The sequence below is a fragment of the Adelges cooleyi genome, unplaced genomic scaffold (assembly GCF_023614345.1).
Source record: "Adelges cooleyi isolate 19-005CV unplaced genomic scaffold, UGA_ACOO_1.1 ACOO_flye_CR_arks_rails_tigmint_CR_PRNA_1, whole genome shotgun sequence".
Taxonomy (NCBI): Eukaryota; Metazoa; Arthropoda; class Insecta; order Hemiptera; family Adelgidae; genus Adelges; species Adelges cooleyi.
Window position 1 is genome coordinate 407,381 of NW_026095751.1, and position 14,813 is coordinate 422,193.

The following is a 14,813-nucleotide window of genomic DNA, read 5'->3' on the forward strand; positions in this document are numbered from 1 at the left end:
TTCAACTTCAACTTCAACTTCAACTTCATTTTCAACTTCAATTTCAACTTCAACTTCAACTTCAACTTCAATTTCAACTTCATTTTCCACTCCAACTCTAACTCCAACTCCAACTCCAACTCCAACTCCAACTTCAACTTCAACTTCATTTTCAACTTCAACTTCAACTTCAACTTCATTTTCAACTTCAACTTTAACTTCATTTTCAACTACAACTCCAATTTCAACTTCAACTTCAACTTCAACTTCAACTTCAATTTCAACTTCAACTTCAACTTCAACTTCAACTTCAATTTCAACTTCATTTTCAACTTCAACTTCAACTTCAACTTCAATTTCAACTCCAACTCCAACTCCAACTTCAACTTCAACTTCAACTTCAACTTCATTTTCAACTCCAACTTCAACTTCAACTTCAACTTCAACTTCAACTCCAACTCCAACTCCAACTCCAAATCCAACTTCAACTCCAACTTCAACTTCAATTTCAACTTCATTTTCAACTTCAACTTCATTTTCAACTTCAACTTCAACTTCATTTTCAACTACAACTCCAATTTCAACTTCAACTCCAACTCCAACTTCAACTTCAACTTCAACTCCAACTCCAACTCCGACTCCAACTCCAACTCCAACTTCAACTTCAACTTCATTTACAACTTCAACTTCAACTTCAACTTCAACTTCAACTTCAACTTCAACTTCAACTTCAACTTCAACTTCGACTCCGACTCCGACTCCGTCTCCGACTCCGACTACCAACTCCAACTCCAACTCCAACTTCAACTTCAACTTCAACTTCAACTTCATTTTCAACTCCAACTTCAACTTCAACTTCAACTTCAACTTCAACTCCAACTCCAACTCCAACTCCAAATCCAACTTCAACTCCAACTTCAACTTCAATTTCAACTTCATTTTCAACTTCAACTTCAACTTCAACTTCAACTCCAACTTCATTTTCAACTTCAACTTCAACTTCAACTTCATTTTCAACTTCAACTTTAACTTCATTTTCAACAACAACTCCAATTTCAACTTCATTTTCAACTTCAATTTCAACTCCAACTTCAACTTCAACTTCAACTTCAATTTCAACTTCATTTTCAACTTCAACTTCAACTTCAACTTCAATTTCAACTTCAACTCCAACTCCAACTTCAACTTCAACTTCAACTTCATTTTCAACTTCAATTTCAACTTCAACTTCAACTTCAACTTCATTTACAACTTCAACTTCAACTTCAATTTGAACTTCAACTTCATTTTCAACTCCAACTTCAACTTCAACTTCAACTTCAACTTCAACTCCAACTCCAACTCCAACTCCAAATCCAACTTCAACTCCAACTTCAACTTCAATTTCAACTTCATTTTCAACTTCAACTTCAACTTCAACTTCAACTCCAACTTCATTTTCAACTTCAACTTCAACTTCAACTTCATTTTCAACTTCAACTTTAACTTCATTTTCAACAACAACTCCAATTTCAACTTCATTTTCAACTTCAATTTCAACTCCAACTTCAACTTCAACTTCAACTTCAATTTCAACTTCATTTTCAACTTCAACTTCAACTTCAACTTCAATTTCAACTTCAACTCCAACTCCAACTTCAACTTCAACTTCAACTTCATTTTCAACTTCAATTTCAACTTCAACTTCAACTTCAACTTCATTTACAACTTCAACTTCAACTTCAATTTGAACTTCAACTTCAACTTCATTTTCAACTTCAACTTCATTTTCAACTTCAACTTCAACTTCAATTTCAACTCCAACTTCAACTTCAACTTCAACTTCAACTTTAATTTCAACTTCAATTTCAACTTCAACTTCAATTTCAACTTCATTTTCAACTCCAACTCCAACTCCAACTCCAACTCAAACTTCAACTTCAACTTCATTTTCAACTTCAATTTCAACTCCAACTCCAACTCCAACTCCAACTCCAACTTCAACTTCAACTTCAACTTCAACTTCATTTTCAACTTCAACTTCAACTTCAACTTCATTTTCAACTTCAACTTCATTTTTAACTCCTACTCCAAATCCAACTCCAACTCCAACTCCAAATCTAACTCTAATTCCAACTCCAACTTCAACTTCAACTTCAACTTCATTTTCAACTCCAACTCCAACTCCAACTCCAACTCAAACTTCAACTTCAACTTCATTTTCAACTTCAATTTCAACTCCAACTCCAACTCCAAATCCAACTCCAACTCCAACTTCAACTTCAACTTCAACTTCAACTTCATTTTCAACTTCAATTTCAACTTCAACTTCAACTTCAACTTCAATTTCAACTTCATTTTCCACTCCAACTCTAACTCCAACTCCAACTCCAACTCCAACTCCAACTTCAACTTCAACTTCATTTTCAACTTCAACTTCAACTTCAACTTCATTTTCAACTTCAACTTCAACTTCAACTCCAACTCCAACTCCAACTCCAAATCCAACTTCAACTCCAACTTCAACTTCAATTTCAACTTCATTTTCAACTTCAACTTCAACTTCAACTTCAACTCCAACTTCATTTTCAACTTCAACTTCAACTTCAACTTCATTTCAACTTCAACTTTAACTTCAATTTCAACAACAACTCCAATTTCAACTTCATTTTCAACTTCAATTTCAACTCCAACTTCAACTTCAACTTCAACTTCAATTTCAACTTCATTTTCAACTTCAACTTCAACTTCAACTTCAATTTCAACTTCAACTCCAACTCCAACTTCAACTTCAACTTCAACTTCATTTTCAACTTCAACTTCAACTTCAACTTCAACTTCAACTTCAACTTCAACTTCAACTTCATTAACTTCAACTTCAACTTCAACTTCAACTTCAACTTCATTTTCAACTTCAACTTCAACTTCAACTCAACTCCAACTTCAACTCCAACTTCAACTTCAACTCCAACTTCAACTTCAACTTCAACTTCAACTTCAACTTCAACTTCATTTTCAACTTCAACTTCAACTCCAACTTCAACTCCAACTCCAACTTCTACTTTCAACTCCAACTACAACTCCAACTCCAACTCCAACTCCAACTTCAACTCCAACTCCAACTTCAACTCCAACTCCAACTTCAACTTCAACTTCAACTTCAACTTCAACTTCATTTTCAACTTCAACTTCAACTTCAACTTCATTTTCAACTTCAACTTCAACTTCAACTCCAACTCCAACTCCAACTTCAACTCCAACTCCAACTCAACTTCAACTTCAACTCCAACTTCAACTTCAACTTCAACTTCAACTCCAACTCCAACTCCAACTCCAACTTCAACTTCAACTTCAACTTCAACTTCAACTTCAACTTCAACTCCAACTCCAACTCCAACTCCAACTCCAACTTCAACTTCAACTTCAACTTCAACTTCAACTTCAACTTCAACTTCAACTTCAACTTCAACTTCAACTTCAACTTCAACTCCAACTCCAACTTCAACTTCAACTTCAACTTCAACTTCAACTTCAACTTCAACTTCATTTTCAACTTCAACTTCAACTTCAACTTCAACTTCAATTTGAACTTCAACTCCAACTTCAACTTCAACTCCAACTCCAACTTCTACTTTAACTCCAACTCCAACTCCAACTTCATTTTCAACTTCAACTTCAACTTCAACTTCAACTTCAACTTCATTTTCAACTTCAACTTCAACTTCAACTTCAACTTCAACTTCAACTTCAACTTCATTTTTAACTTCAACTTCAACTTCAACTTCAACTTCAACTTCAACTTCATTTTTAACTTCAACTCCAACTCCAACTCCAACTCCAACTCCAACTCCAACTCCAACTTCATTTTCAACTTCAACTTCAATTTCAACTTCAACTTCAACTTCAACTTCAACTTCAACTTCAACTCCAACTCCAACTTCATTTTCAACTTCAACTTCAACTTCAACTCAACTTTAACTTCAATTTCAACTTCAACTCCAACTCCAACTCCAACTCCAACTCCAACTTCATTTTCAACTTCAACTTCAACTTCAACTTCAACTCCAACTCCAACTCCAACTCCAACTCCAACTTCATTTTCAACTTCAACTTCATTTTCAACTTCAACTTCATTTTCATTTTCAACTTCAACTTCAACTTCAACTTCAACTCCAACTTCATTTTCAACTTCAACTTCAACTTCAACTTCAACTTCAACTTCAACTTCATTTTTAACTTCAACTTCAACTTCAACTTCATTTTCAACTTCAACTTCAACTTCAACTTCAACTTCATTTTCAACTTCAACTTCAACTCCAACTCCAACTCCAACTCCAACTTCTACTTTAACTCCAACTACAACTCCAACTCCAACTCCAACTCCAACTTCATTTTCAACTTCAACTTCAACTTCAACTCTCAACTTCAACTTCAACTTCATTTTCAACTTCAACTTCAACTTCAACTTCAACTTCAACTTCATTTTCAACTTCAACTTCAACTTCAACTCCAACTCCAACTCCAACTTCTACTTTAACTCAACTCAACTCCAACTACAACTCCAACTCCAACTCCAACTCCAACTTCATTTTCAACTCCAACTTCATTTTCAACTTCATTTTCAACTCCAACTCCAACTCCAATTCCAACTCCAACTTCAACTTCATTTTTAACTTCAACTTCAACTTCAACTTCAACTTCAACTTCATTTTCAACTTTAACTTCAACTTCAACTTCAACTTCATTTTTAACTTCAACTTCAACTTCAACTTCAACTTCAACTTCAACTTCAACTTCATTTTCAACTTCAACTTCAACTTCAACTTCAACTTCAACTTCAATTTGAACTTCAACTCCAACTCCAACTCCAACTCCAACTCCAACTTCATTTTCAACTTCAACTTCATTTTCAACTTCAACTTCAACTTCATTTTCAACTTCAACTTCAACTTCAACTTCAACTTTAACTTCAACTCCAACTTCATTTTCAACTTCAACTTCAACTTCAACTTCAACTTCAACTTCAACTTCAACTTCATCTCCAACTCCATCTCAAACTCCAACTCCACCTTCATCTTCAGCTTTTGATCCATTTCTATTTGAAGCTTGATTTTCAACTGGACAAAAGACTAAGTTTTAATGAACATATAAATAAAGCTACTATGGAAGCTGGAAATCAACGAATTCAATTGGAAGACTCATGCTAATTATCGGCGGACCGTCCCAATCGAAAAGATTATTGCTAACGACGTAAACTCCAAAATGTTCCACGTATCACCAACATGGGCGAAACTTGCATTCAAGACGGCCAAAAATTGGAAGGTGTGTATCAAAGTCTAACGTCGAGGAGCCCTACGTGTAACTAGAGCCTACCGGACCATGTCTGACGATGCGGCCCTGATTTTGACCTGCATGCTACCAGCGGACTTATTAACCCAAGAGAGAGAGAGGGTTAGGTTTCGAAAGGTAGAAGGTACTACCCAACCTTTTATCATTAAAACGGAGGAAAGGGCTAAAACAATTAGTGAGTGGCAGGAAAAGTGGAGCGCTTCACCTAAAGCTAGCTGGATTAGACGGATCTTGCCGAGTCTGGCCTGATGAATAGAGAGACAGAACCCTGTAGTCACGTTTCACCTAACACAAGTGTTGACAGGTCATGGGTGCTTCCAAGAGTACTTGTGGAAGAGGAAAATAGCCCAGAGTCCACAATGTGTGTACTGTCAGGATCTGATGGATAATGTAGAGCATACAGTGTTCTACTGCGAGCATTGGGCCCATTGTAGTACAGTACTTCAACAACTCTTCAGAAGACCACCAAATCCGAAAGATGTGGAAGATCTGCTGTGTGGCACAAACGTGAAAGGGTCTGACAAATCGCAGATAGCATTCGTGAGCATAGTGGGCTCGATAATGGATGCGAAAACAAATGACGGAAGAGAACGAGAGCGACTCCTTAGAGGAAGAGTGACATAATAGCGTAATAATTGTATAAAACCGAGCATGTAAATGTAAATGTGAGCCCCCCCCCCCCCCACCCGCAGGGGTATAGGGGATTTTTTTACAAATAACAGTATTTATATATGTACATATGTGAAAAAACGATGACGGCTAATGAGGGGAAGTCATGTGGAAAACAGTTCCCCCTCATTGGTTTTGTAATTAACAAAAAAAAAAGCTCCAGCGCCACCTTATGCTCCATCTCCATCTCCATCTTCAGTTCCTTCAACAGCTCCAGATTGAGCTCCAACTCCATCTCCATCTTTAGTTTTTGCTCCATTTCTATCTGAAGTTTGATCTCTATTTCCATCTCCATATCCAGCTCCAACTTTAGCTCCTGCTGCGTCTCTAGCCCCATCTCTCACCTATTAATTGGTAGAAAAATTGGTTTTAACGCCAATTCCTTTACAAAATATTTTATACTTAAAAATTCACAGAATTATAACGAGACACTTCGCATCCATCAATGATCACATATTTTAATGAAACGATGTAAAATCTATAGGTAGCCTTTAAAAAAAATACCAAAACCTGATTATTGTATTATAATATTTTATTTCATTATTTTTTTTAAAACTTTATTCCAACGACCATTATTTTGTCACGTGTAGAAATAATATAAACACAAATGTTTTAAATTTCAATAAATACACATAGCCACAACACAAATATACTTAAATTTTAACAATCTTAAGTGTATAAATTACACTAAGCATAATTATTATTGTCTGTATATATTATTTAATTAAATAATTTCGCGGTTCAAAAAAAATTAAACACGTGCGTGCGAAAATCCTAAAAATGTCATTGTACGATAATATTGTCAATTTAAAATTTACTTAAGTATTCAATTTTTTAACAAAGCTATATTATTGAGTTCAAAATAAAATGTTACATAGTTAAAAGATACCTCCACTGCCCCTATAAAATCATGAAACCTCTAGAAATATTGATAGTTTTACAAATAACTTACTGGAATCATAATTTTCAGACATTTTTATCCTCAGTCCCCCAATGGAGTGTATTTTTAAGTTTTTAAAAAATGTAATTGTTTTTTCACCTTCATCTGTTATATAGAAGTGATTTTCAAAAATCTGGAAATTGATAAATATTTCATATTTTCAAAAAATGAACTATAATATAAAATTAAAAAAACGTTAAACAAACAAAGAAAAAATTTTTTGGGTGACACAATTTCTAACCACTCATTTGTAAAACTAATTAATTATCTGCTGTCTTTACAACAAATTAAACAAAAGAAACATTTTTTTTTTTCAAATTTGCTGTTTGATTTATAACACTGTAAAAACGATTTACATTTTGCTTTTTTAATTCACTGTATAATTTAGTCTAAGGCAAGAACAAATTATTAATTTTGTATCTGAGTTAGACTTTAATCTAAAGCAGATCTAATAATAAAATGCACTTCAAGTTCATTACTTTATTATTATCATATTTATTGTTTACTATCAATGTACTAGGTGCACCGCCGAATTCGCTCCCACGATTTACCGATAACGAGGTAAATGTTTTATATTTTCTCAAGTAATAGTAATATTTGTAAACTAAGTTTTACCTTATAATATGTAAGTGGTATACAATTATATTATGTTATGGATGGTGTTCTGGTAGAATGTATCTATCAGCCAGGTGCTTTGGTAAAAATTAGTACACAAAAAAAAAATTAACAACTTTCAGTAATAGCTAACAATAAATTATTACCTTTTTCCGTAAATAAAATGATTAACAAATAAAAATTGTACATTTATTCATTATGTATAAATTACAATTTTTGTACAAAAATCTGTAGATAATTAGTTAAATATTATTCTCAAATGAAAAAATTGATCATGGGATTAGAAATATGTTGGTATACTTTACCATACTACCTAACCTAACCGTCCTAAATTCTTAACATTAGTAACTTTAAGATAAATGATCGAATACCGGTTATAGATCAGTCTAAATTTTTAGCAAACTGCTCTAAAAAGTTGAATAAATATATACGTCATCGTTTAGGTTTTAATATTTAATAAAACTCTAGAAACAAAATAATCCTCTAAATATTGTCAAACATTTTAGAATAACTAAATTAAAGCGTATCCAAAAAGAAAAACTGCAATTATTTTAAAAGAATATTGTTAACAATATTGTTAAAAACAAATGACAGCTTCTAGATGCTGTGTATTTATACCTGACAGATTTTCTTGGAATACAGCCAGATAAAGAAAATAGTAATATGACACTGACTCATTTGTTGGCATTTGTGGGTCCTTCTATTACTCATATAAATTTAATTAATGGGTACTTCACACTTTATCCAACGGAAAGGCAAAAACAAGGTAACCATCAATAATTATACTCCATTTATCATTTAATTATAATCGTTTAGCTTCTTAAGACATCTAGCAAAACAATTTGTCGAATACACGTGTTATTTATTTTATTTTTTATTTTTTACAAGTAATGAGTATATATTATATTATATTATCTTAAGTACTTATTATATAGTATCTTATACAGATTGTATTTTTTTTACTTTTAATACTAATATTGCAACTAGTTCTTGGCATAATTTGCTTCGTTCGGCCTATTATTCACAAAAAATAAATCACTGCAAAGGAATTAATTTTGAAAATAAAGTTAAGTTGGAGCAAAAAAAAAAGTGTATTATTTTTGTAAATATTCGTTGCTTGTTTTAATTTTCTTTGGCTATTGTGTTTTGTGCATCTGCTGTTTATATTCTAACAATTTATTATTCTACCCATCGATTTATTATTTTTAAATGAGACACATTTGTTTTGTATTTGTAGACAATATTGATGTATTTCTATTTACGCGCCTTATAAGAGCAATTAGCTTTGGAACTGGAAAGAATCCATTACGGTTCGCTAATGAATTAGTAGTAAAATTCACAGGAAAAAAGGACATGCAAGGACTAAACAGTAGGTCACTTAAATGTATTAAAAATACTTGTAGTATTAAGATACTTAGTGTTATTAGGTAACATTCTAGGTCCCAGAAGATTACCTACTCATATCTAAATTTTAATAAAATTACAAGAATTTCAAAAACTAAAAAGTAAATATAAAACACTTATATTATTATGTTTTGTAATTATTTACCTAGTGATTCAGAAAGTTGCGTCCGTAGAGGAAATACGTCAAAGAACGAAGCAAGAAAGATTGGTAATTCTTTGTTAGTTTTTGGATATCTTTGTTTTTATAGCCAATCTAAATGTTATCTATTTTATTTTTTTGATTATTTAAATAAGATAGTAATGTAGGGTTTTCTTATTTTTTTTTGTTTTATCTAAATCTAGGTAATATGTTGTGTTATTATAGACAAACCTATGTTCTTTTTTAATTCCACGTTGGCTATCAACCAGCTCCAAATGTTGTACTAAAGTAATTTATATATATATATATATCGCCAACGGTAGCCAAATGACTTTGATATGTTTGATGTGCAAATAGGGGGACTAAAGGGATAAAATAAAAATTAAAAAAAAAATTAACAATAATTTATTATTTAATGTGGTATTCACACATGGTAATATCTTAAAACTCTTAAATTTCTTAGGAATACTTCAGTGAACATTTTTTTTCAAATTATTCGAAGACTTTTTTAGTTGAACAACTTTATAGTAGTAACATACAGGGTATTTCATCTACGATGAGCCAGAATACATTTTTATTTCAGAAGTTTTAAGGCAAAAAGCTTCAGTATATTTTATATCGTAATCATATCACAACTAACAACTATGACGTTTAAATTAATGTACTTTTGAATTTTTTATGTTAAAGCAACCTAAAGTTGTTAAATAATATGCTTCAATATTTTCAGGCTGTACAAACTTTGTACGATCTAGCTATTAAACGTTTCAACCTTCAACCTAACAGTAACCTTACTTTTAGTCAATTATTATGTGTTTTGGGTGACACTAATAAAAATACAATTTTCGAGTATTTTAAGAATAACCCGTTAGCAGCAGTAAACCAAGGTAACCAAGTATACTTAATTTATTATGTAATAGTTATTTTCAAGATATCTAAAAATTAAATGTGAAGATGTGAGTTGGTTGGTTTAAGGAGGTAACTATTCTCATTCGCTTTAAAAAAAAGTGAAACGTATATCCTTTACTTCTTTTTCCTAAAACGTCATAGATATTTATCATAAAACGGCATACCATAATAATCTATTATATCTATTAATGATGATAATGAACTATAATATAATCTATCCATATAAAATAAATAAGTACAATTTCCTATAATTGTGATCTGGAAAATGTAAAAACTAGTCGAAAATAATATAAATATATAACATGTTATAATTTTTAAATGAAATACTTAATGTTTATGTAAGGTTTTTTTTTAGACACTATATATCCAGATCTAATTGATGACATCGTGAGAACAATTTGTGAAAAAAATAATACAAGCGTACTAGATTTTTTGACGGCAGTTAATAATTCAATGCGTTATTTGTTGAGCGATTATTAACTTGTTCAGAATATAAGATTATTTATATTTAGTATAATTTATTTATTAATATAGTGCTGTACTAAAAAAATCGTCAATCATCCACTCATATATTATGTTATATTTTCAAATATGCAGTATGAAATGTAAATTACTTTGACTGTTTGTGAAATGTTAAATATTGAGTATTAACACAATGTTTTTTATCAAAAAACTTTGAAATATTCATAGTTCGAGTTACGACTGTTCCTCTTTGGTAGATACCGTCAAACTAGACATGGATACCAGTTTTCTAAATATTTCATTAGCGCAAGACAACGAGTGACAAAGAAAAATCAATGATAAGAGGAGAAATCACTGACAAGAAGGGGGGAATGATACTACCCTCACATAGGATAATATACTATAGCCAGGCCATAGCAAAGTTTTTTTTTTTTGTTTCGGTTATGTACATTACCAGAAAAATAACCACCTGTGACGGCTTCAAAGGTGCAGAAAAATATAACCATAATACATTTTGTAAAAAAAAAAAATATATATTCGCGATAGAAGGGTGTGAATGACAATGGAAGTGTTAATACATACTATACAATTATAAAAATCTAGTATATTAATTATCGTACTTGTATTAATACTATAATATATTACCTATGTCGCCACATTATTATTATACCTAATTATTATTGCTACGATCATTCGACGATCGAGTAACACACAAACGACTATATTTTATGTAGGTACGGACCCATAAAAAATGTATCACACGTTTTTTTGTTCACTTGTTGTTGTTGTTATCTACCCTGTAAAAATGCCCAAACCCGGAAGAAGCTGGGTTTGGCAGTATGCAAACGGAATAAGTACTGAAAAACCATACTGCAATTATTTATGCGAAGAAAATGTGTTTAACGTTGTCTGTAAAATAGTTACATTCAATGTTTCAGGCTAAAACACAGAAATATTTCTATAGTAACTTGCACTTTTTAAAGGTGTATGTGGTCAATGAAAATGTTACAGAAGCCACAGTACTATACAGTGTACTATATTGTACAAACAAACAAAAATTTCCCTACTCATACTTTAATAAAATACTATGTATAAGCACATTTTTCTTTCCTTGATGATTATATGATATTGTTTTTGATTGACATTATAAAATTACAAATTATTTAGCTACGTCGGTAGTTTCAAGAGCGCTTTCCACTTTTAGTCAGTAACGTATACATTTAATTAACTAATGAAATTAAGAATAACTTTTTAAGTTATTGCAGTTTAAACTTTATGATGGGAGGTTGAATGCGGTAGAGTAATGCGTGAAAAAAAATACTACTCTCCACCTTTCCTCCCGCTCAAAAATTTTGAACTTTACCAACTTTAAAATTAAAAATCCAAAAAAGGTTATTGACGAAACAAAGTGTTCAGTAAATTACCTATTATTATTTTATAAAGTTAAGTGATTTAAGTTTACTTAGTAAAGTAGACCATACCCTCGCCTCCCCCTATCCCCAATTATCGAGCGGGTCCTTTAAAGTATATTAGATAAGAACAGTTAGGAAAAACATTTTGCTAAAACTACTTTAAACAAAATATCATAAGACATTAAGATATTGTGATAATATGATTTTTTTTTCATAATAAAATTACAAATACTATCGTAACACGTATGTAACCTCATTGCCATAAGCTATGCAAACAAGCAACGAAAAAACTAAATGTATTTTAACGACTTATATCGTAATTTACAAAAAATAAATAAAACTACAGTGAGAAAATATGTTTCTACTGCCATTGCGAGGTCGCTGTTCTGAATACTATTATCGTGGGTCTTAAAATCCTATTCTATAGGTATTTGATCTGGGCTTCGGGGACCCTACAATAATGTCAAAGTTATTATCAAGATGGGCCCGTGTGCAAAAGAAAAAGGTACTTCCACAACAAACATGACAATATCCAAGTTTAATTTTTCACTACCCAGTTATCGACTTACAAAATATGTGTTTGCGTTTGGAAAAACAAAGTTAATATTTTCATTACGTATAAAAGACAATGTTGAACAATTTTGAAATTTTGAAAAATATAGTAAAATATGCACCTAGTAGTATAAGAAAAAATATATATATTTATATATTCCGAAAAACGTGTGTCTTACGTCAGACGGATCACCCTGCAAAGCAAACATAGGATCCTGTTACTCCGGGTTACAAATTTTAACAAATTTATTTTAGCATTACGGGTCCGCATAACCACCACAACTCTAAAAAATTTTCATATAAATACCTAATACTTAATAATTATTTAGTTATTAAGTAATTGGTGATAGGTCCATCCATGCCAAATCACCTAGCGTGTTTGCGAGTGGATTTATGAAATGCCTCGAACTTATATAGCCTACGCAAATAGTTCCATAAAACCAAAAAAGTGAAGACATTTTTTTTTTTTAATTCACAAAAGTCTCACAGCTCCTGGTAAAATAAAAACTCCATTTCAAAACTTATTACATGTTCTACATATTATATATAAGTAAGTGCGTATATAAGTATGTGATAAAAAGTTATAGGCTCTTAATATATCACTTTTTAGTAAAATGCTAAACTATAAGGTGACCTATACATCGAAAAAAAAAATGTTATGAATCAAACAAGTATATTATGATGTATCAGTATAAAAAAAAAGTTTTAAAATTTTGACCATATGTCAGTGAAAAAATTGAATGAAATTCATACAATTTTGATTTTGTTATTCAGTTTTTAATTACTTAAATATTTGAAAAAAAATTGTTTAAGTATATTATGAAAAAGAACACTTAAATTAAAATTGTTTTGGGGATAGTTCCATTACGATATCATAATTAGTCAATAAGTAACGTGATCGTGGACTTAAGGTGTTTTCACAACAAATTTCCGGAATATAGCATCGCCTAAGTCCAAAAAAAATTTGAAAAAATGTTGTCTTCACTTTTTTGGTTTTATGGAACTATTTGCATAGGATATATAAGTTTGAGTCGTTTCAAAAATCTACCCGCACACACATTGGTGATTTGGCATGGGATGACCCCACAATGATTTAAGCTGATAATATTATCTGAAACTGTACTCATCCCGATGAGTAAATTATGGAAGCAGGCTATCAAAACTTAATTTTTAAGCGTGTAATTATTTTACTTATTTGATTTTTAAAATTCGAGTAAGTATGGCAACCGAAATGAAAAAAATACGCAGTTAACAGGTTGCATTTTAAACAGACTTTTGAAAGCAGAAAAGTGAAAAAAAAAATTGTTTCATACGTCAATTGAACACTTGTTTATGAAATATTATTTTATTTTTTTATTTTAAGTGTACAGAAATTTTAAATTGTTTTTGCGAGCGACTTATGGTGAAATATTATTGTCGGGAACGCCTAAATTTTTTATAACTGTTTTTATGAACGTTTTTATTACAGCAAAAGTAATGAACACAAATTCCGTCAATAATGTATATGTTACACATTATGATTTGTTGAACTTTAATTTTTTACCGAAAAATAACCTACAAACGTTGTATTATTCTCACAAAAAAAAAAAATTACGGCGGGAATAGGTGTTCGCTTAATATTAATTACTGTATTGATGATTAAGATTTTGCTAACTCTCATAGCCTCTACCCTCCCTTCACCCCTATAAGGTACTTGATAGGATCAGACGTTTGAAAAGTTCACCACTTCCCCTTCAAAATCGAGAAAACCCCCCCCAAAAATGTACATACTTTTCAACTTAAAATTAATGCGCTTTATAAGTTTTTTTTTTTTAAATAGTCGAATTGATTCCAATTTTATGTGGAATATTCTTCAGATGAATTACTATTGAAAAATCAAGAAAATATCAAAAACCTCTTCCCCTAGAAAGGGGAGAAACTGTTTTCCGGCAAACTTTTAGGACTCGACCTACAAAATTAAACTTAATCTAGAATGGGGCTATAACATAAACGGGTTTTTCCAAATCTGGAGTCAACTTTTCTTTTTTTTTTCAGTAAAAACCAAAAGTATTTAAAAATTACACTTTGACCGCAGTCAAAGGTCTAGGTAATTTTATATGAGTAAATCAACAGTCAATAGGATTTGAGAAAACTTTAATTTTAATTATGATATATGGGTAATGAAGGCAATCAATTTTTCTAGACATACAGACTAACTCTAGCCTTATCCACCCCAATACTGAAAATACAGTTTTATGCGCATCATGTCGTTACAATGGTTTTATCACCATTACAGATTTGCATGGAAGTATTTATTATTAAAAGTGATTTAATGACTTTCAGTTATAGTAATTTCTGTAGATCTGTGACCTCCACCGTCCACACAGTGTACTGGCCTTTTTTTTAAATAAAATTATATTAACAGCGT